Source organism: Athene cunicularia (assembly GCF_003259725.1).
Source record: "Athene cunicularia isolate RWA chromosome 10 unlocalized genomic scaffold, athCun1 chr10_part1, whole genome shotgun sequence".
NCBI classification, from domain to species: Eukaryota; Metazoa; Chordata; class Aves; order Strigiformes; family Strigidae; genus Athene; species Athene cunicularia.
In genome coordinates this window covers 14,544,199-14,566,575 of record NW_020799112.1, presented here as the reverse complement: position 1 = coordinate 14,566,575, position 22,377 = coordinate 14,544,199, and positions in this window count along the sequence as shown.

Below are 22,377 nucleotides of genomic sequence, written 5' to 3'. Positions count from 1 at the left end.
CAAAAGTAAAGCTACAGGAGAAGCAGTAAAGGTGGATAGGAAATGGTTTGCTTACCAGGGAGCACTATTGAGATACTGAACAGGGGGAAAGGGAAAAAAAGACCAAGTCATCAATATTGCCCGTTCTAAAGTAACGCCTGTCAGGATCTGGTGCTTCTGTAGGTGTTAGACTAGAAGCTGGGATTGCCTGTGTGTTGAGTCCTGCCACCAAGGTTGTCTCCACCAGCACTCTTGCGGTCTTCTTTCTTCAGATGTTTTTTAATATATTGTCTTCTACGGTTGTAAAACCTCCCATCTATTATCCTTACTTACTGAATTTCTCCATTTCTCAAGCAGTTGCTTCTACACCATCCTCAAGATAACACTCTCTTGAGCCATAAATATCCCTGATTAATTCTTTCTGAGATCAAACTCCTATTTCATTTAATGAGCACTTGGCCCAAACCAGGAATAATGCCAGGTCCAGGAGATCTCTGAGCAAGACTTCAGCCCAGGTTAGTGCTTTTATTTTTACTATTAAGTATGACTAATCTCCAGTGCCTCCAATGGAGAAGTGCATGTCCTAGCCAAGAGTTTTAATACTTCCCAAAGGGCTCTTGCAGTTGATCCAGGCTGGCTAATAAGCCTATAGCTTGTGCACAGGCTCTTAAACATCTGCTCTAAGTGCACTATTTTAGCCCTTTGAGTTTGGCCTTACACATGCTATTTTTGGTTTGTGCTAGTGACTGACATGTTGTCCTGCTGACTGTGTTATTTCATATCCTGGAAACACTGCAGGCTGTGAGCTACAGGACTCTTGGTTTGGGAAAAACACACATTTCTTCTTTAAATCTCTGTAGTCCGAGTATGTCCTAGCAAGAGTCACCTAGCACTCGCAAGAAGGGAGAGAAGTGAGATGGGTACTGAAAAGCATTAATACATATTAACTAAAACAGTGCCATCAAAGACAGCATTTGATCATCTGGAATCTCAAATATTGGTGTAGAAGAGGAGTATTTATAGATATGGGCTGCTGCAGCCCTGTTTAAAAATACTGGCAGAAGTTATAGGGAGAACTCAGATTACTGCGTAGGGTGGAAATGGCCAACCTACAGTGTAACATTTGCAATTCTCTGGAAATCTTTGGGATTTCAAGCAGCTTGGGGCAAAGTATACTTCACACACATGGTGCCTGCCATGTGTTCAGCCCTCTACTCAGGAGGCCAACTGCCAGGATTTGTGTAGCATGTGTGAATATGTGTTTGGATAAAGCATTACTGGAAGGGGAACCTGTGCAAACTTCTCTTCACTGAGGTCACCTGAAAAATTTCCACACAGAGCTCTAGCACTGTAGTTGTTTTTCTAACTCAAGCCCAAGTGATACCACTATAGAATTTTTAACCTCCGTGACTGTTCCTTCATTTCCAGAGAGGGAGAGTTTTTTCTGTACTTTACTAGCTCAAAATTTATTCTTCAACATGTACAAATACCTATTGCATCTATTTCAGGTTCCCGTGTAGATGACTCCAACCTAGAGCATGCAACACCTGCAGCAATGGTGTGTAGGTTGTGCCTCAGTATTTATCACTAAATAATTCCCATTTCTGCAGACACATGCAGCAATAAAGCCCTCAGAGTACTGGAAGGACAGTTGAGTTTGACACAAGTTTCATTGATTCAGCGGATAATAATCCTTCCTCTGGCAATGCGAATAGTCTTGGCAGTGCCCAAATGTCTCTGTGAGTGCTGAGGAGGTGCCAGCTGCTGACATGGTGGGAGATTGAATTCAGGCCGGGGAAGGGGGGAGGATCATTTGTGGTTGTGGCTGCAAAACAATAAGGGGCAAAAGGAGAAGGGCAGGAACATCCATCCAGTTATGTGGGTTTTCCCTGAGATGACCCTTATGTACACATTTATTCTGATTTCTCTGAATTTAGTATTTGTTTGCATGCTTTTTTTTTTTTTTACTGTTTGCTTCTTGCTGAGCTTCTGAAGGTTCCTGAGATCATTCTCTCTGCCTATGTGTATATCTACATGTCTGCCTCTAACCTGCCCCCAAATTATCAAACCTGTGGGTCAAATTCTGCCAGCTTTCAGCTGAAGCCAAATTTCAGCTGAAGGAGAGGCTGAACCATGGTCTTAATCTTTGTCAGACCACTAGGCAGTGTGCTCAGAAGAGACACCGATAGACTGGACCGGAGTTCAAACCTCTCAAAATACTACAAAATCCAACTGCTAAGCACACCATTGTAGAAAGCCAAACTTCACTTTATTATGTTTCACTTTATTTTAAAAAGCAAATGGCTTCATCCCCCCCTGTCCATCCAACCAGGCAGTGATGAGTTTGAGGAGGTATAGCAGGCAGCACACAACAGTGCTTGCGTCGTATCTTGTTATGCTTCAGCAGAAAACTTCAAAATAAAGCATGACTATTTAATGTACCAAGGAACACTGATTTTGTCTTCACTGAAGTTATTGAAGAAGCTATAAACACTTCTGAAAACTCAGAGGAAAGTCCCTGCACAGTTATGTTTGCAGACACTGTCTCCCAGGATGATTAACGAACAGCAGTAATGGGTCTGTGTTTGAGCACAACGCTGCCAGAGTTAATATCCAGATCGTTCCTTGTTTGGGGAAGGCATTTTATAGGTGTTTGAAAATGGGCTGGTTAATCATCAAAACTGGAGTCATTCAAGTGAAAGGTACTTTGGAGATGAGCAAGAGGAAAGAAAAAAGGTTTTTATGTTTCCTAGAGGTGACAGATCTGACAACATTTGGTTTCTTCTGGAAGACAGAGATACTTCATCTGGGTTGACATCAGGGAGTATTATCAGGGTGTGGGACTGTGTAGAGTTTATTGATACTGCATGCGGACAAAAAGTGATTTTTAAGGATTATTTTTAGTACTATTATTATTACTTTTTTCTAACAGTTACAGTTTGCAAGACGTTATCTATGGAGAATAAGAAACATTGCATGAGGAACAGTGGCTCATGTCTTTAAATATTAACCAGAGTTCTTGCACCAACAGTGTGAGTGAAGATGATCTTTACCTCTCATTATACCCAGTTTGGGTTTTCCACACTTAATATGACTTTTTGCCCGTGAGAGCATTGTACCAACACTTTTTTCTTTCAACCTTTAGTACTAAAACTGTAAGAAACAAATTTATGTCAAAGAGCAAAGACTGGCTGGAGAGCTGACATAAGGTAATGTTTGTGAAATGCCGTGAAGTAGAACGCTTCAGAAATGCTGCTTGTTCTGAACGGTGGGGGATAAACATAGAGCGTGCCTGTACTGCTCCGGGAGGAGGAAGGTTCTGTTTGGGTCACACGAGACAGAAAGCAGTGCTGAGGGTACGGTGAATTGAAGAGCTCAAGGGCAGCGTGGTTAGACATTCGGGAGAGCAGAAATGCTGTCAGCCCCCGCTCCAGATTTGAATGCATTTGTTACAGCTACGAGGCTAACACTTTCTCTTTTGTGCTAACTTTGGTTCGTTGCAGGGCACATCCTCCCCCTCTCCTTTCCGACCGTCTGCTGAGGTCACACCTTCTCCTCTGCTCACCCAGCCTCCTCATTTTGGGGACAGACACACGTTGTTCTTTACCCATACCAGTGCCCAGCACTCACGGAGACTTTCCTCTGGGACTGGCTTACTCAGCATTGCTGTAACAGAGTGTGGCTTACACTGGGTCAATGACATTGCCAATTGTGACACAGAAAGATACCCAAAGGGGTGTCCACACTATGCATGCAGAGAAGCTTAAGCTCTGCCCACACAGTAAGGCCAGCTCAGGAAATCATAACCCCATGCTGGGGAGGGACAGGCTGTTTGCCCAGGTGCTGCAGCACAGGAACGTGGCTCTGCTGCCCCTGGGCCCATCTCAGTATCTCCATAAGGGGATGGAGACACGGGACTAAAGAACTTCTCACAGTCGCTGGGCTACATGGTATTTTGTCTTCCAAATTCAGGATGAAGGGACAGAAATTAAGTGAGAGCCAGGAGACACTGCGTGTCCAAAATAACACTTACCAGTACTTTGTCTCTGCTACAGGTCCTGGTCAGGTGGAGTTTGGGACCCCAGACATTTCCTGATGCCTCATTCCAGATGTCATCCGAATTCCTTCCAGTACCTGCTTTAGCACCCATGCCACAGGCTTTCTCTGCTGATGTAAGCACCTCAGCTTTGGTTTGGTGATAACAGTGGGATTTCTGTCCTGCACATCATCGTCTGGCGTTATGGTGTAGAAGTACCACCTACAGACAGGGTCGGATAGTTGCCCTGTTAGTGAATCCTGCTCTAAGAACAAAGATTCAAAGACAGCAGGTAAGATCTCATAACCAGAAAACTCATTAGATTAAATCTAAATCCTTCCTGGTCCTTTCTAAGAGCCAAGTGGCCCTTACTGAAGCTTTTCTTTTTCAGCTTAACTCTTAAGAGGTTTTACATATTCTCTACCCAGGGAATATCTACTAATAAGGTCTGAGCACACTCTTGCAATTTCTTTTAAAGGTAAATAACACTAAGCTATCCCTAAAGGGTGGCTTTCAAGTCAGGACTCCACCTTAATTACTATAACTTTACCCATACTCCTGGCTTATGCATTACTGGCCTGTCTTGCAGCTTGACTCATTTGGAGATGTGGCAGGTTCTGGGATCTGGGGGAGTGGAGATCATCCATGAGAGAGGGGGAGAAGAGAAAGAACATGAAACGGTCGAACAAGTTAGCAAATTTCTCCATTCAGTCTGTCAGCCCCGAAGTTTCTGAAAGGGAATACAAAAGAAGATAAACCAGAATTGGAACCTAAGAATTTGGATGGCTCCAGGGAAGGATCCTGCTGAAGTATATTCAGCAAGAAAATTTCCCTAAAAAACAACAATTCAGATGGACATAGACAATGCAACTGAGCTGACTTAGGCTAACAAAGAAGGCTGGAAATAGTGAGTGGAGCAGTTTTTATTTTCGAACTTTCATGTTCACATTTTAAAACCAAAATATCTCACTTCAGGCATGCCAGTTGCAGGGGTATATTTTCAAGCTTAAAAGATTTGTCTCTTCATGCTGAGACCGGAATTTTTACTGAAAAATTGACCTAGAACTGATTCTTTAAAAGGGAGAAAAGTTTATAATGGTAAATAATCCAAAGCTGAAGAAAACTTTTTTTTTTTTTGAAATATCCATTTTTACTTGCCCTAAACTGATTTTCTCCAACACTCTTATTTTCTATTTCTGCCATTAAATCCAAAAGTCAGGTTTCTGCTGTGCTTCAGCCCTTCAGGCTGCACCGTTTTGACTCCTCAGCACTTTAAGGGCCTTTGTGGGCATTAAGGGAATCTCACAAAAGGACACATTTCTAGGGTGAAAGTTTAATGTGATTTTGGACTGTGTGACTGAGTGGATGAAAAAGCAAACAAGAACTTCCTCATGCCTCTGTATCAGTTCTGCTAATCAGAGCTCTAAGAGTAAATGAGTGGATTCGCTCAGTTACGGGTGGGAAATGAACTGAAGCAATCTTCCACCCACCAAACGTGCAGCCAAAAGTAACTTAGCTAGGAAATACGGAAAACAGTGGTGTCCTGCTGGTCCAGGCCAGCCAAATTCTATCATCCTCCCCAGGTAGGAAGGCAATGCTGTGGAAGTTCAGATCAGCAGGGACTACATGCACCACACTTTTGTTAGACGAGCTTAACAGTGACCACAAGAGTGTTTCTGGGTTTAAACAGAAGGATTGGTCATGGCTTTCTGGTGTAGCATATTCAATTTATAGTTTGTTGAACGTATACAGAGTTGCAGTGAGGTACTTCAGCAATTCAAATATCCCACAGCCTTTCCCTTCTTCCAGGAATCCTTCAGGGTCCTTCCATACTGGCCCTGGCCAGGGGTAGTCCCACAGTTTCTTTTCTTGGATCACACCAACAGATCCCCAGAGCCTATCTATATTGTGCTGGCAGCTCTGCACTTGCATGCATAGGTAGGGGGACAACCTAAGGCAATCTTTCCTAAAAACAGGGGGGACAGTGTTGCCAGCCCAGTCAGCTGCCTCCTAACATCCATCTGAAGCAGGTTAATGCTTTTGTTTCAATACAGATGGATAAACTGGGTTGAGGCAGTCATCTCGGGGGCACAGCCAGAGGGGGCTGTCCTGCTGCACAGGACGCATGGCGCTGCGCAGCGAGGCAGAGGTGTGACCCCCAAAGCGGTGCGGCCACCTCGGTGCGCGCCATGCCCCAGCACACCTTGGGAACCAGCTCGGCCAGCGCTGCCCTGGGGACCCCCAGCAATGCACCCCTGCCTGGTGCACAGATGCCCTCAGCGAGCGAGCAGCACAGCTAGAAGCACTGCCCAGATCTCCTGATTACCTTTTAGTCTTCTTTGTTAGCTAAACTGTACTTCTGTCCTGGGAATACCCCAGTGATGCATAGCTTCAGCTGATGAGCTAGGATTAGAAGGACTTTATATAAGGCCTGTTTGATTAAGTGGCTATTATCAAGGAAAAACTTGGTGCTTCCCATTAAGTACTCTGAAGTGCGTGTCCTCATTTTACTTATTCTGTGCTTGCATTATGCTTTGGAAGAGGCAGCCTGGCCTTTTTACCTCGTCCAGGCCCACTTTGCCTACGCTAATAAGTTGCTCTGTCTTGTTGAGTGTAAGAAATGCAATGCCCCGATGGAGCCTTTCCTTAAAGGTGTTTCTCTAAAATCACCACATCATCCTGCAGTTTACAGTGTAAATAAGCCCAGCCCCTGTGAACTTTCTGCTCCTGACCAGATCCCCCAGCGCTTCTCCCTCAAGGCCAGCGCTCTCCTCCTAGCAGATCAAAGCTCGTACCACTCACAAAAGACTAAGACAATGGCACTCTCACCTTTTGTCTTTGTTTCTATTACTGTGCCAGTGCAGTTTGATTTGCTGTCTTTCGCAGCATTTGTGCTCAGGCTTCAGTGATTTCCCATAATAGCCCAATATACTTTTCGTGATCCATGTTCAATTTACACGCACACCCCACTTTAATCCTTCTGTCCAGATCACTTATATCATACTTTTGTACATCAAATTGCACTCACCATCTGTTGGCCCAGTTGCCCTACATAAGCCAAACCCTCTGAAGGTATAATTGCAATATTGTTCATTATTTGCTTGCTTCCTTTCCTCCCAATATACATAATGACAGGAAAAATGAAGAAATAATTTAAATCTAATTTAAATTCCCTTCAGGTTTTTTACACTGCACTGATCAAAATAGTAGCTAGGGTCTTCCAAAGAAGAAGCTATCCATCTCAGAAGAGCCTCGATGCCCTCAGATAGCTATCTGTGAAAACGAGTGAATTTTCGTAGGACTGGAGCATGGTGTACCAGCATTAACTAAGCTGATGGCAAATGCTATCAGCACATCAGCATGCTGTTAAATCATTGCACAAAAGAATTCCAATCTGGTTAATCAGGATCTGATTTTATACTGCCACTTCCATGAAATAAATGTACCCAAAACATTATTTACTTCTTGTCTTATTCTGACCTCTGTTTCAGCCAAAGCTCGTTGTTCTAGGACTGTGCGCTATACATCGCACTCAGGCAGTTTTCCAAGAATCTACAGAGAAAGCTTCCCTCTTCCCCAGGGATAACTATTCCTTGAGCTTTGATTTAATTTTTTCTACAGTCAAGAGGCCACCCACAGATCTCCAGTTCTGCCTGACCTGTTTAATTTCTGCCTCAGCATGAATAGCAAGGGCAGGGGGGTGGAATTAAGTCTCTGGTAAGACTCATAGGTTAGCCCAGGCCTGGGTTTGCATTTACCTTGAGGAGTTCCAGCGTGGAGGAAACTGCTGCAGAGCCAAAGGGAAGTACCTCTGACATACATCAGAGGCACACACTCCAGTGCAATACGTTTCACCGGCACACACCTCCTGGAGGAGCAACTTCGGTGGAGATAAATAAGACATGTAATTTCTTGTCAGGCTGGTGCATTTCCCACCACTCGTTTTAACAATTACACTCTGTGACTTTTTCTATTAAACAACTGAAAAGAATAGATTCTTGTAACCTAGGAAGAAAAATTGCCTGGAGAAATGAAACATACCCAGACTTAATTTTCTCTCTTGTGCTTTTTGAGGCGTTTGCAATGAATGTGTTTTCAGTAGAGCAGCCAATAAGAAGACCTGTGGTTTTGGCACTTCTTTGCCACACTCACCTTTTCAGCAGCCCATTTCCTTAGAATCAAACCCAGGTGGAATACAAGGGCCCATCCAAGCCATGGCTTTGGTTTTTGTTGTTGAAAGAGAGGCACAGTTTTCTCCCCCTAAAGTTAGTGGAAACACTGCCACAGATTACAAGAGGAAATGTTAAGAGTCCTGTAATTATTTCATATGCAGCTTTCTCTAAATCTTACTTTTAAAGCAATTAATGAAAGGAGTGATTGCCCTTTAGCGAGCAGCGTCCCAATGTGAATTTTAATCAGTGCTTCTTCTAAGCGCTTCTTTGCACTGATATCTGTACCAAATAGAGGCTTCTTCTATAGGAATGTTATGCAAACACAATTTTATTTCTTATTATTAATTATTTTTCAGACAGGGCCAAGTTTTAAGTGCATGTCTGGACTTACAGCTTCAGTATTGGAGTTGCTCTTGTATAGCAGAGGCTGCCTTTAAGACTGACCTGGAAAATACATCTTCAAGGACCACACATGCTAAATGCTTCAGCAATCCTCTTTGCTTTCAAGACCAGAAGGTTGTACAATAAAACACACTCCAGTGTTCATGACTACAACTTCAATGCTTTTTTTAAACAGTGATGCTTCTGAACTCAAGATCAACCTGTCGTAAACAGATAAGATCAATCTGAAATCTTATGTATTTGCTCACCGAGGCACCTTTGAAACCAAAAAAAAAAAAATGTAGAAGAAAAAAATTGAACTGTCTTTGAAGACCAAATAGAGAAGAATACGACTGAAAAATAGGTACTGAGACACATATCAACCTGCCCTCTATAAACATCTATGTTTAATTCCAATTCAACAAGATGTAACATGGTATCATAGTGACAGATTACTGAAATTGCCGATGTTAGATTTGTTTGGTGCTGAGCACATGATAAAAATGGGGAAGATTGGGGAGGGAGAAAGGACAGGAGGAATAAAGGCTTTTGTTCCACCTGACATGCGAGTCACTAAAAATGCATCTAACTATACCTGGAATATTTCTCTTGTGAGGGATAGAAATACTATTCCCTTGAAACAGCTACAACAGTTTTGTTGTGGGTATTTTTTGCACACAGATTCAATTTCCTAAATCTTCCCCAGTACAGCTATTTCTGCTGGAGTCAGTGCCCGGGCAGAGCAGGTCCTTCACAGCATGGGCGGGATGGCTCAGGAACTCCGAGGAGGAGACTGATGCTCAATAAATAGAGAACACTGATAAACCTGAAGAAAGACCTGCAGGAGTAAGTGCTCAGCATTGCCACTGCTAATGAGTGTCAGGGCGATTTTTTAAGGCAGCATCTAGGTTATGAACATGAAAATATGGCACTCCAGACTCTCAGCCATCTGAATGTGGCCAACAGTGAATGCTCATTTCTAACATTTCTCACCAGGGTGAGTATTGATTTCATTTCTCACACTACACTAGTCACTCGACCAAGCTGCAATCCAATGTTTAATGTGTTAGTCACACTGGCTTGTGGGGACCTGTGGTCTGCAGTCTATCATACGGTGACCTTTCTGACTGGCACAGTCTTAATCATGATAGAAAAGGCTGATATACAGGTATTCACATAATTATTTCTAGCACGAGGCAATGGGATAGTTGAAGGAGTAGTAAGGTCTGAGTAGAGAAGCATTGACTGTCCCCTGCAGATGAATGTATTGATTTGTTGTACAGTATAATTTTTTTTATTTAAGGAGAAGGACAAAATAGACAGCTGAGAGGAGGTAAATGCTCCAGTTTAGGTGAAGGAGTGCTCAGAATTGAGGCATCAAGGCTGAAATTCCTCATATTACTTCTCGTACAGCTTTTCCCAGCATCCTCATTCCCCTCCAAAAGCATGGAGCAAAAAGTTTGTACATCAAAATGAGGGATGAGCCACTGATGTCCTGAAGTCTTGGAAAAGTTTCATGTTTGTTAAGCTCAGTGTAGAAGATGCTCAAATACTCTAGCAGAATACAGACATTAAAAACAACCAGGAGAGTCCAGCCCACAGGGAGTTTGCAATGTAAGATGTTGACCTATGAGCTGGAAGGTCTCTGCTCCCATGAGGAGCCCTAATAGCACAAACTGTATTCTTCATTGACACCGGTCTCACCCCTTAATGTCCTCCCCACCCCCCCCTAAGAAATAAACGAAAGGGATCAATATTTCTTTATGCTAGTTTTGCCATTTGCTAGCTTTCCTTGTAATTTTTGACCTCTTTCCACCTTCCAAACTCTCCCTCCTAAACATTATCACCTGTCCAAAACATTTTCCAGTTATTACATGAGCTGTAGTAACATCCCCCAGAAGAGTAGGAAGCTGTGATTTACGGTGAGAGCCTCCCCACTGTGAAGGGTTAACCTGAACCTTATGTGCTACTCAAGCTCCCAGGCTGACCCTCAGTGAAAATTAATAGCTTGTATCTGTTTAATATTCCTTTCCAGTACATTGTCAAATCATTTAATCTGTGTTTAAATGGATCAATGGTTCCATCTCCAGTGTTTCCTCATTCCTCTTTTGCTTTTTACTTATACTTTGCTGTTTGCAGGTGGTTTTAAAATCACAGAAGAAAGTCCTTTTGCTCATCGCTTTTATTTTTTTATTTCGTAAGACTCTGATAGTTGGGTGTAAAGGGCAGACACCACATTAACCGACCTACATTGTTTTTCTCCAACTAAAAAAGTGGACCACGCCTATACATTTTATGAGTTACATTACAGATGTGGCAATGTCATCATTTGCAGTTAATAAAAACATGCCAGTTGGGCAAAGTTTCCTAAACACATGTATTATTTGTGGTGCAAGTCATTAATTTAAAACTGATGCATCTGTTACAATCACTGGTGCTCGAGATGGAAAAGATCCATAGGGAGGCTTTCAGCTTTCCATTTAGTGCTAAAGCGGAACTGAACTCTATCAGATGTATTAGTATTGTCATTATTATTTAATATCCCCCTCTGCCTCCCCTGCACGCTAGCCACTTAACAGAAAACATGAGTACAGACCTTGTCTCAGATTGCTTGCCACACGAGTGATGGACTAGATGTCCAAGTGACAATAAAACATATATCACAAAGAGAATGGCCAGGGTCTGGCATGGCTGTACGGGTGCTCAGGAGAGGCAGGCCAGCTCACTGGTGGTCACAGAGGGATTTGGGGTTTGGTTTTGCTGTTGAAATGTAAACACGATGGTGCAGCTGTGGGTTTTTAAGAAGGGCACGATGGCAAAAAGATTCAAGGAGTGTATTTGAGCACTGATACTTTATTAGCATGGACACCAAAGCATGCTAGAAAGAAAGAAGTATAATGCAAAATATTGCAGATGCTAAATAAGAGAGATGATAGACTAACCAAATTGCTGCTGTAAATTCCCTCTTTCAGACTGGGTTCAGATGGTCTGTAAACACTGGGCAGTATTTAAGTCTTGCATGTCCCCAGGCTTGTATTAGCCATGCTTCCAAGCTCAGGAACTTCTTTATTTCAGCAGTGCTCATGACATCTCCAGCTTGAAGTCTGTCCTTGCGCTGTTTCTGCAGGACTCACATTCCTGACTTCCAAAAAAAGGTGCATGACAGCCAAGGTTGGGACCTACTTATCTTTAGGAATGCAGCTTCTTCATTACGCTTTGCAGGTTACAGAACCATAGAGGTACTGAGTTTCCAGGAAAACCTTACATATGTTAACCTTGGGAAAAGGCAGGGGATGTTCTTTGTGCTTCCAGATGACCCCTAGAGCTCACCGATGGTCACATTCATCACCCAGCTGAGCTTTCCTCAGAAAAACGTATTTTGAACTTCTTCAGATCTTAACCAGTCATCTATGAGCTATCAAATACTTCACATTCTATACGGAGCATCTGAGTTTCCTAAATGACAGCAGCAGCTGAGGGGACTGCAAACATTGTAAATAATCTCCTCAGTTTAATGAGTTACCATAGGAGGAAAGGGTCGTCTACCAGGTAATGAGTCACAGCTTCACTTTGTTGTAGATCAACTGAGATGATACTTGATTTACTGTGAGGGACACCTGTATTAAAACTAATCAGAGGCTATCGAGGAAACCCAAGCAGATCCAACCCACCACAATTTAATCTTCCCACAAATAAAATGCACTCATAAATCAGGACAAGCATGTAAATGTGTCCCTCTAATGCTTCTTTTAGGAAAAGTAAAACCACAAAAAGCTCAGTAAGATGTGAAAACTGGGATAATGTCGGCAGTATTAGACTAATTCATAACACACAAGGAGCTGTAAGATATTTTGCTTTTACAGCTGGCTAATTAGTCCAGATAGAGAAAGCAATTTTACAAAAAAGTTGATGTTTTGGTTTCCATTTTGAAACTTAAAATGGACATATGTTTACATTTTCATTAGACTTCCCAGATAAACACAAAGAAAAAGATAAAAGGTATTAAAATCTTCATTATAGCTTTTACTTACTGGAAGTAGAATTCTAATAGAAAATCAGGTAAACAAAATATACTGCTCTTGGTAAAAAATTACATAAAAAGCTGCGTTTCATAGAAATATGCATATTTATTATGGGGAAAGCATCTCAGTAAAAAACAACAGTAAGGAAAACATTGTAGAAATACTTGGGTCAGACCTGGTAAGGAGCTATTCTCAGTCAGATGACAGCATTAGTTCATTGATGGGCTATTCAGCTTGATCAAGAAAAGGCATGTTGATACAACTGAATGACTGCAGCGAAAATCACCCTCTTGAACGATCATTATCACATCATGTTTTTCGGGTGGTAAATGAATATCCGCATAAAAGGAGAGTGGAGGCTCAGACTTTGTACCTGGGAGAGTAGTATCTCTAGAACTTCAGCCTACAATGGATCAGTTCAGCACTGCTGTAATTTATGTAAGTCAGCAAAGTTGAATATTATCAAAGCCAAATTTTTTTAAAGACCTTGATTCTTATCCCCTTAGCAGATGTACAACTTCACTGCTCTGTTCCAGAATTGCATTTTTTTCTTTGGTATTAACAGAGGAAAGAATCAAGATCCTTCCCCTTGTCAAAAGATTAATGATATACGTCCACATGGAGGAAGTTATGCAAGGAAGTTTTGTGTAAGTACATTGGTTATCTTAAGATGTTGTGGTTCGTTTTGCTTCAATGTGATGTGTGCAGACTATTAATAATAGCAAATGATTGCATTTAGGACAAAAATTCAAGGAAATCATTTATAACAAAATCTGCATTCAAAGCCATCTCTCAGCTTCCACATACTGGTCATAAATCACTGAAGAGACATTTATGATTGATTTACAAGGTGGCTTTTATATTACCATAGATATATAAAAATAAGAGTTGCCTTCTGAACAACTGTCCTTCATCCTAATTATGCAGCTAAACATATCCTTGGTAACTGATAGTTAGGATGCTTTCAAAAAGAGACTTTGAAAGTCAGAAAGGAAGCTAAGGTGCAGGTGCAAAGGTGGATACTGGGTGATATTTACAAGTGGTTATTGTTATTCACACATCTCCCAGGCACATCAGAAGAAGAAATTACATTGTAGAACAATCCGAGAGCTAGAGTAGGCAATGGGACATAGTTTCCATCCTTGTGGCGATGCTGTGGGTTGTGGTGGCTTTATGGCACCAAATCCCACTGAGCTCCAGGGAATATCTCTGCAAACGATGTCTCAGAGTCATTTAATTCTTTGAGTTAGGTGCTGTCTGTGACTTTCATGGGTAAGTGCATGTGGTCTCCTCAGGGAAAATGAACAATTTTAGTAGGGAAGTGAACCCCATCTCCTGATATCCCATCATATGTATAAGAAGCCAGGACCAATTTCTTAATCTAGAGGAGAGGGGAATTTAAATGAGTAGAGAGAGATTAATCTTTTAACCCATTTGAACTAGCCATCCCATTCTCTTCTGTGAGATAATAATTAACATCCAAACCTTCACTGCTGCACTCTCAACATGAGCAGAATGCCACTCTTGGCTTGTGGACAACTCTTCATGCTACAAAAATGTAGGAGATAGAAACTGGGGCTTTCTCAGTGAAAAATAACTGCTGAGGGCTCACCTGCAGGTCACTATCGAAACAGCAAACATTCACACATGAGCTTTCAGGATATTTCCTGTAACCCAATTACTTTCTTTTAAAAATAGCAATGAAAAGCAGAGCAGGAATATAACTCTGTTAAGAACCTGTCAGGCTTTTCTTCTCCTTGTTGCTACTCCTCATTTTGCTCCATTTTTTCCATGCTCATTAAATGCTCTAGAATTAGTGTCAGATGAGGCTGTATTTGAGAAGCATCACGATAACAAGCTCACAAATCTCCTTTAATTACCTTTCTTTCCCACACCCGGCCTTTTCTGTGAGGGGTTCACAGGAGAGTTGTTCTGTTACAGCAATCAAAAATGTGGGCTCTGTTAGCTTTACAGTAAGTAAATGAATTGGGCATTTTTTCCCTGATGGCCTTGCTTATTTCAAGGTCAAGTACAGCAACTCTTTGCTGCCTTACTAAGACGCTATCAAATGACTTGTTTTCATTCTTTGACCTTCCATTGCATTGCCCTGTTTTCATACTGGAGGTCAGCCCAAGAGCAAGTGAATTTTCTTTATCTTCCACTGGCTTATCTAAGTTCTAGCGAGGTCAACAACTCCCCTATCCCTTGCATTCCTCCATCTTGCATTTTTACCATTACTTCAGAGATATAAGACTCTTTCTACCAAACACTGTAAGGAGCCTCCATAAGAGGAAGTTCCTGCCTTTAAGACCTTAAGGATGAAAAAGATGCAGCAAGACCGGTGTGCTCTTTTGATATAGCTTCCAGATCCAGCTTTACAGCTGGATACAGCTTTACAGATCCACGGGAAGTCTGCAGCAACATCTTCAGCCAGTCTACTGCAATGACTTCAGTAAAGGTTCCCCTCACATTTGATTTAAGTGTTTATACCAGATAATTATTGTCTTAAATATCAGTATACTCAGGCATTATTTATTACAAAAGGGTGTTACAGACATTTCAGTTACACATGCGTTTGCAGACCCAGAGTAATTTAGGGATCCTGTTAATTCTAAAAGCTGAACTAATAAACCACAGTAACGGTTAAGCAATGTTCTGCAGAATAACATAAGTAAGAAAAAAATACCACAAGTCCTTTCTTGGGGTTCCTACTTGCTTCCTTTAGCCTGTGTGCAAATCTTTTGAGGACCAAAGGCTGTCAAGAATGCTGAAAGTCGATTACTACAGTCTCTCAGAGTACAAGACAGAATGAGAATAACTAATTTTGGTGAAAATGCTTACTGTACACTCATATTGCTGCTGGTTGGTTTTACAAAGGCACATTGTTGCTTAATAATATGAACCCCAAAGATCACTATTCAACTCGGGGATATGCGTCTGGTCAGGAAGATTGTGACTGACCTTATGGTACGTGAAGGCAGTGGTATAGCTAAGGTGACAAAAGGGTGTTCTTTTACATCAAGCGAGCTCAACTGAAATTACATAAGTATATAAGGTAACACCCAACAATACTGTTAGCTGCTACTAAGAAGCAGCTATTGAATTGAGCTGGCATCCTGCATTGGTTGAAGGGGTGAGAGAATTCAGTTCTGGCCAAAAAAGGGGCAATAAAAAGGCTGGTTTATGAAGATGGTTTTGTTTTGAAAAGCTATAATGCAACATCACAGCACTGTCAATGCAGTTCTTCCCTTTTCTGTCTGTACTGGTCCTACTTTGTGTTTGCTAATTGTCTTGATTTTTTCATTGATAGCACAGGATGCTATTTTAATTGTCACCTGCTCAGTATTTAGCTTCAAACTGTCCCATGAACACCTTTACCTTAGCCTGACAGAAATAACACCCTCCACAGAGGCATACAGCAGGTGTTTCATCTGCAACTACAATGCATGTTATAGAGACTCTAGTAATACAAATTCACCTCAAAATTGCCCGGGAAAGTCACTTCCATTGGGAAGATCCAGCTAATGCAGCAAAGTCCTAAGCCAAGTTTTTACCAGCTCAGAGATGTTAAAAAAATCTGCTTTGCAAAGAGATACAACTGTAATTTCAAACACAGAAACTAGTATCATGAAACAGGTACTTGCTGCACATATGACTATGTTGAATAAAGCAAGCACGAATGGTAGATTGAAAGCATTCACACAAAAGTGCAAGATCCACAGAGAATACAGCCATGGACGGTAAATAAAAAGCTCCATGGGAGCACCCATGGCAGATTTCAAGACACTATTGAGCATGTCTGTAAACAATTTTTTTAAGGAGACAGTTTCATTTACAAGTATTGGGTCTGTCAAGTTATTGTCTAGCAAGACATGTCAGGACACAACTGTTCAGTGTCTGGCTGGAACTCCACTTGCTTACAAAGCACTTATAGACCCCCTTGGTCCAAAGCACTTTACAAACTCCTATAAAAGCTCTGCTGCATATTGCTATTAAAGGAAGTTACTTTATGAGGTGGGAGCACAAAGAAGGAACCAAATTGTGTCCAGCTAACACAAAAACGCAAAGTAAGGGGTTCAAAGTTACATCCCAGGAATGAACTTTAGGCTAACCCGCTCATGCTCAGAGTTGGGCACGAGTGTCCATGTGTCACCGGCAACTGTGACGGTGAGAGAGCTTGGTGTGACTTCCTACACAAAAGATGGCACCATCACTCTTTGTACTACCCCACCACCTGGAAGATGAATTCTTACTGACTCCAGGGAACATTGCCTTCTGCTGCATCATCAGCCACGGATGAGTCTGGCCAAGAATATTTTCCAGAGTGAGACAGTGGCAGGAAAGCAGAACATTTATAATAAGGTGCTCCTACCATGGGTATCTTAGTTGTTTCATAAATGCACATCAATTTCTAAAATACAAACAGATGACATTGCCCTTTTTATTTTTTGATTCACTAAATAGAATTATCTTCTAGAATTAGAGCTTTAAGGTCTCATCCTTACAATAAAGAAATTTAATATTTTTATTTTATATGACTTACAGTTTGGACAATCATTGTTTTATGAGATGCTGACTAACAGTCAAGAAAGTGGTAGTCTATTGTCCAGTAATTTGCTTTTCATTTTCTGATCCTGCAAATTAACTTTCCTACTAAATGAGGCATTAGGCTGGTGTCAATATTTGCAGGTACTCCACAATTATACTGTGTTTGCTAAATCACATTTACTTTAATTCAAAAGTCATTCTGATTTCCATTTAGACCATGATCCTGCTGGGTGCTTAGTTCTCCTGTAAAAGTGTTGCATGCCCTCAGGTCTCATGGAGTCAATGGCATTAGAGATTACTCAGCTGCCTTCAGATCTGAGTCTCATTTATTTGGGAAAACCATAATTAGAGGTCAGGAGCCAGATTTATGCAATGTAGATTGTAGACAAGTCATTCCATTCTTGCATTTAAGAATCTCCTCACTTTTTTAACTGTTTTCATAGTGGGAAATTTCAAGGTGAACATGCACCTCTTGTTAAACCAATGTGTCTTAATTTTCTGCAATTTTAGCTTCAGTGAGGTGTTCTCCAGCCTTTCATCATCTGGGGGAAGGAATAGCTATCTAATCAGCTTGTCTGAAGGAAATGCCTTTTTAATGAGTCCAAGTCTCCAGCAGGACTCAAAATAGCAAGGCAGTAAAGTCAGAAGTGTTTATAGAAAGGAATTGCATTAAAACTGTTAGCAGTGATATCTTGGAAATGACAGCATCTGATATACCCACAAGCTGTCTCAATCTCAACCCTCCTTACTGCTGTACACCCATGGCTGATGTGCATTCTTTATACCCTCATTCTACAGTGGTAGATGATTAAAATCCTTTCCTGTCACCTCCCTCCTGTACCAGCTGATCTGTAGGGTTTTGCACCACAGAATCATAAAACAGAATTTCAAAGCCACCCCAAGGAAAAGCTTTTTGGCTAGAGTCCTGGGATTTCATTTATGTGTCCTTCCTCTGAACATATCTGAAGTTATTCCTCATTTTCTTAATATGTAAACCTTCCCTCAGACAAATGCACAAAGTGAGACCAGCCAGCGGTGCAAATCTGGTACCAAGGGGACATGATTTATGCTACATGCAAAACCATTTTGGCAGCACATAAGCTTTCCTTTCATCCAAATGGCTTAAAGCAAATGAAAACTGGCCTTGTCATGGCTGCACTGTTCTGGAAAGAAACCCAAATGGGTGTAGTCTCTGAGTGATATCTGTGATAGCTGTGCCTGATCTTTAACTTCACTGGCATAATTTTGAATGGAGCAGAATGCAAACCTCTCAGGAATGTTATTTTCCAGCACCTAATGCAGCGCTATGACATCCTCGCAGCCAGGTGAAAGCATCTACTCTGACAGATCAAGGGGCAGAACAAGTGTCAGCCCAGCAGTCGGAAGCAAGCATGCCCTGAAGGTGGCTCTCAAGATGATGTTCCTCAGTCACTCTTGCAATTACGCTGGATTAACAGTGATTTGCAGCTAGGCTGGCACTCAGGGCACAGGACAGGAGAGAAACCCTAATGCTGCACTGCACAAACACGTGCCATGGAACCACAGCCACGAGGAAGGGTGAGCATCGGACTTCAGTAGCTGCTCCTGACCTACAGCAGTGCAAAGGAGAGCAATGGTATACCAAATCACTCCGCAGAAAACATCCAGAGAAGTTCTGGTCAGAGAATGTAATAGTTATGGTTGTGGCATGGCTTTCGCTGTTTGTTGTTTTTTTTTTTTTAATATACACCACAGGACCAATATGTCTCCTGTGAGACCATCATCTTATCTTAGCGCCTGTCCTTGTTTTTCTCTGCTGCATCCTCAGTAAGAATAGGTACACTGGGTGCCCACTACCGCTCCAGTGATGCTGTACTGGATGAGGCACACGTTAGCTCCCTGGACAGTAAAACATGTCCAGAAGGCACCTTTCACGGAAGGTTTCCTTAAGCTCTGCTTAAGGAAAATCATCCTCTACCGTTTTTCCTCCTGTTACTAACACTGCTGATGGTTAAGCTTAGATTTTAAGTTTGCACTTCTGCTCCTTGAGGTGTAAGGTATCAGTTGAGTGCTTCACTGAGGTCCTCATCCTTCACAGCTCTCCCTCAGTTCTCCTTCTGTGCTAGCCATAAACCCCATATGCCATAGGTGCCGATTCTTGACATGGATCAAAAAAGTAATGTCTGTCTAGTATGAAAACAGATGACTACACAGCTAATTTTCAGTAAGATTAACTACAAACAGGAGGAAAAACATGAACTAAAGCAAAAATTGGTTTAGGATGGTGACAGATCAAGAAAACTCCAGCTGCTGAGGGTACCCAAAGGTGAATGTTGACACAAGCCACCAGGTACTTAGGAAGGAGATGTCCACCAGACAAATGTAAAAAGACTGTCTCGGAGGAGCTGACTCATTAAAGATTGTAGGGTCCAACCTTATCTATGGCAGCACTTTCCCTCCCAGCTATGAGTATTCAAGTGTTTAGAAAAATCTGACAAGGTATCTGTAGGAAATTTAATACAAATTATTGTGGGGGAAAAAATTGCTGATGCTTGCTTTGGTTGGGGAAATAGCTGAGAATTGCACTGGCCAAACTACTGTGCCCTGAGGAAAATGGAGTATGCTAACTATAAAGTCCCTTTTCATTCTAGGCTAATGATAATCCAAGAACATTAGTATTCTGCACATTAGTAGTTAAGGCTGGGTCAATTTAGACCAGAAGAACTGTTTGGGTATAACAATAATTAACTATTAAATCCAAACAGGTCACTTGTCCATCCCTGAAGCACTCTACTGAGATCTCTCAGGAATGTGGCATGTTGAAAGGTGCCAGAAAGCAAACTCAGGTCTACTGACATACTTGAGTGGAGATGCAAGACCCTCAATCTTCCTTTGAGCAGAGCAAACAAGGATGATTTTTTCTAGAAAGTAAGTGCAAGTATACAACATAAAGAAGAGAAAAAAACCCCAGGCATACTGTCTTTTCTGGACAGAAATTTAACTGATAATTGTATTCTGCTGCAATAAACTAACCGACCAGATGTTTCAGATAATTAGTATTAGACTCAAATTTTTCTAGCAGCTGTTTTCCTCATGATAGACAAGCAGTTTATCTGCTTCCTCAGCCTGGACAAACTCTTCCAACAGGATGTCTATGCGATCAAGACATGTGATGGCACTGGAATATACAAGAGCTTTGAAGCATCGACTTGAATATTTGTAACTGCGATAGTATGTGCAGAAGCTTATTTGTTTCTCCAGATACACACTTGATGAGTTATAAGAGTTTTTGGAGCTTTGCTGCCTTTAGAACCTAACCTAGAGCTGGAAAAAGCTGACTGGAAAGACCAGCATGCCCCCAATTTTTTTATTTTTTTTTTTCCAGGGAATTTTAAGAGTTCCCCTGTCATAATTCTACATGCTCAAGTGTTTTAAGAGGCACACTTCCATTTTTACTTATTGAAAAGTCTGTTAGATTGTCCATCCTGTTTATAACGCACCACAGCATCCATCTGGAGCAAAGCATCTGTCTAGCCATGATAATTGAATTAGTCTGCAAGTCTACCCATCTAGATAGAGAGGTCTTTCTAGCTTTCTAACATCAGAATTTTTATAGCAGAGGTCCCTAAATGAACATGTTAGGAAGGAGATGAGCACTTTTGTAGTCTAAAGAGATTTCAATAAAATTAGGGGGTTTTTGTTTTCTCTGGTGGAAGAACCAGTTTTCTCTGGATGGAAAACAAACACCTTACCAACTGGCATAACCCGGTATGGATGAGCCAGTTTTTCATGACCTCATGCAAAAACCTTGGCATTTGACGCCTCAGGTAGATTCTAACGTGCATCTTGTGAGGTGCACAATGTCTGAAAGACTGATATGTATCTCACTAAAATTAAGACCACTCAGCTACAAGCACCCAGACTGTTCTCCCCAGTAATTGTCTGGCAACGCAGCCTCAGGCCATCAACATTGGAGATAGTGTCCCTGGGGCAGACGGAACTATTGACACCTGTTGATACGGCCCAGACCTGATAGAAAAGCTGCGTGGAGCCAAAGTTCAGCATGGGAGGGAGCTGTTGGCAGCTGATGAGCAAAGGGCAACAGCTGAGCATGCCAGGTCTCTGGCATTTCCTTCCAGCAATGGTCTGCAGTACTGCTGGGGCAATGTGCATCAGCTGGGCTCGGTAAAGACTCATCAACATGGGTGGAGACTCTGCTCAAGATTAATTTTCAGCATTGTATTTATTAAAGGTACTCATAAAAAGCCCACACATGTTGATACATTTGGAGAAGAAACTCAGAAATGGTGCTGGGAAAAAAAAAAAAAAAGGTTTCATTTAAAATGTCAATTCTATTGACCGACTGGTGATGACTGGCTTACACCTTGAAAAATTAGAATGTTCTTAAGTTCCGTTTTCAAAGTCATCTTCCTAGGTATTCAGGAGCCTCAATCACCTTTGAAAATTTAGAATCCAAATTGTGTAATTACTTTTAAAAAAATATAAGGTTTCCACAGAAAATTGTTCCTCTCAGAGGCCACAGACATCCCAGTACTAAATGGATCACGCAGCTAAACTTATCTGGAAGTTTAAGACTTCCCCTGCCGTAATTCCACACACTCAAGTGTTTTAAGAGACATGCCTCTGTTTTCAGTTATTGAAAAGTCTGTTAGACTGTCCATCCTGTTTATAATGCTTAACTGGAAGCTTAAACCTAAGGCAGCAGCCCCCAGCGCGGACCCAGAAATGAACTGGAAAAGTGCTCCCCGAAGAGCGGAGCGGATCAGGTTTTGCTATTACGCCAACAAGGAATGCGATCTGTAATAGTAGAAGTGATGATTAGTGGTTTTTAAAAGAAGATATCTCTTGAAATTAGAACTCAAGGTGGGAGTGACAACAAAAGGCAAGGAAGACGCGTGGCCGGGGACACGAGCGCGGGCCTGAGAGCAAACGCTCGCCCACGTGGCAGCCGCGCTGCAACGCATGACACCTACTGCCGCGGTGGGGTTTGTTGGTTTTATTTTTTTCTGAACATACAATTTTTACACGGGCTCCCTTCGCCCTTTGGCAAGGAGCGCTCGCAGGAGCACGAAACCAGGGTGCCCACAGCGGGGGGGGGATGCGGGCCGGGCCTATTTGGGGGCATCTCGCCCTCAACCTGCGTGACAAACTTCCAGCCCCGTGCGGGAACCTCCTCCGCCCGCCCAGCGTGCGGGCTCTGGCGCCGCACCGGGAGGAGCGGGCCCAGGGGGGCAGCAGG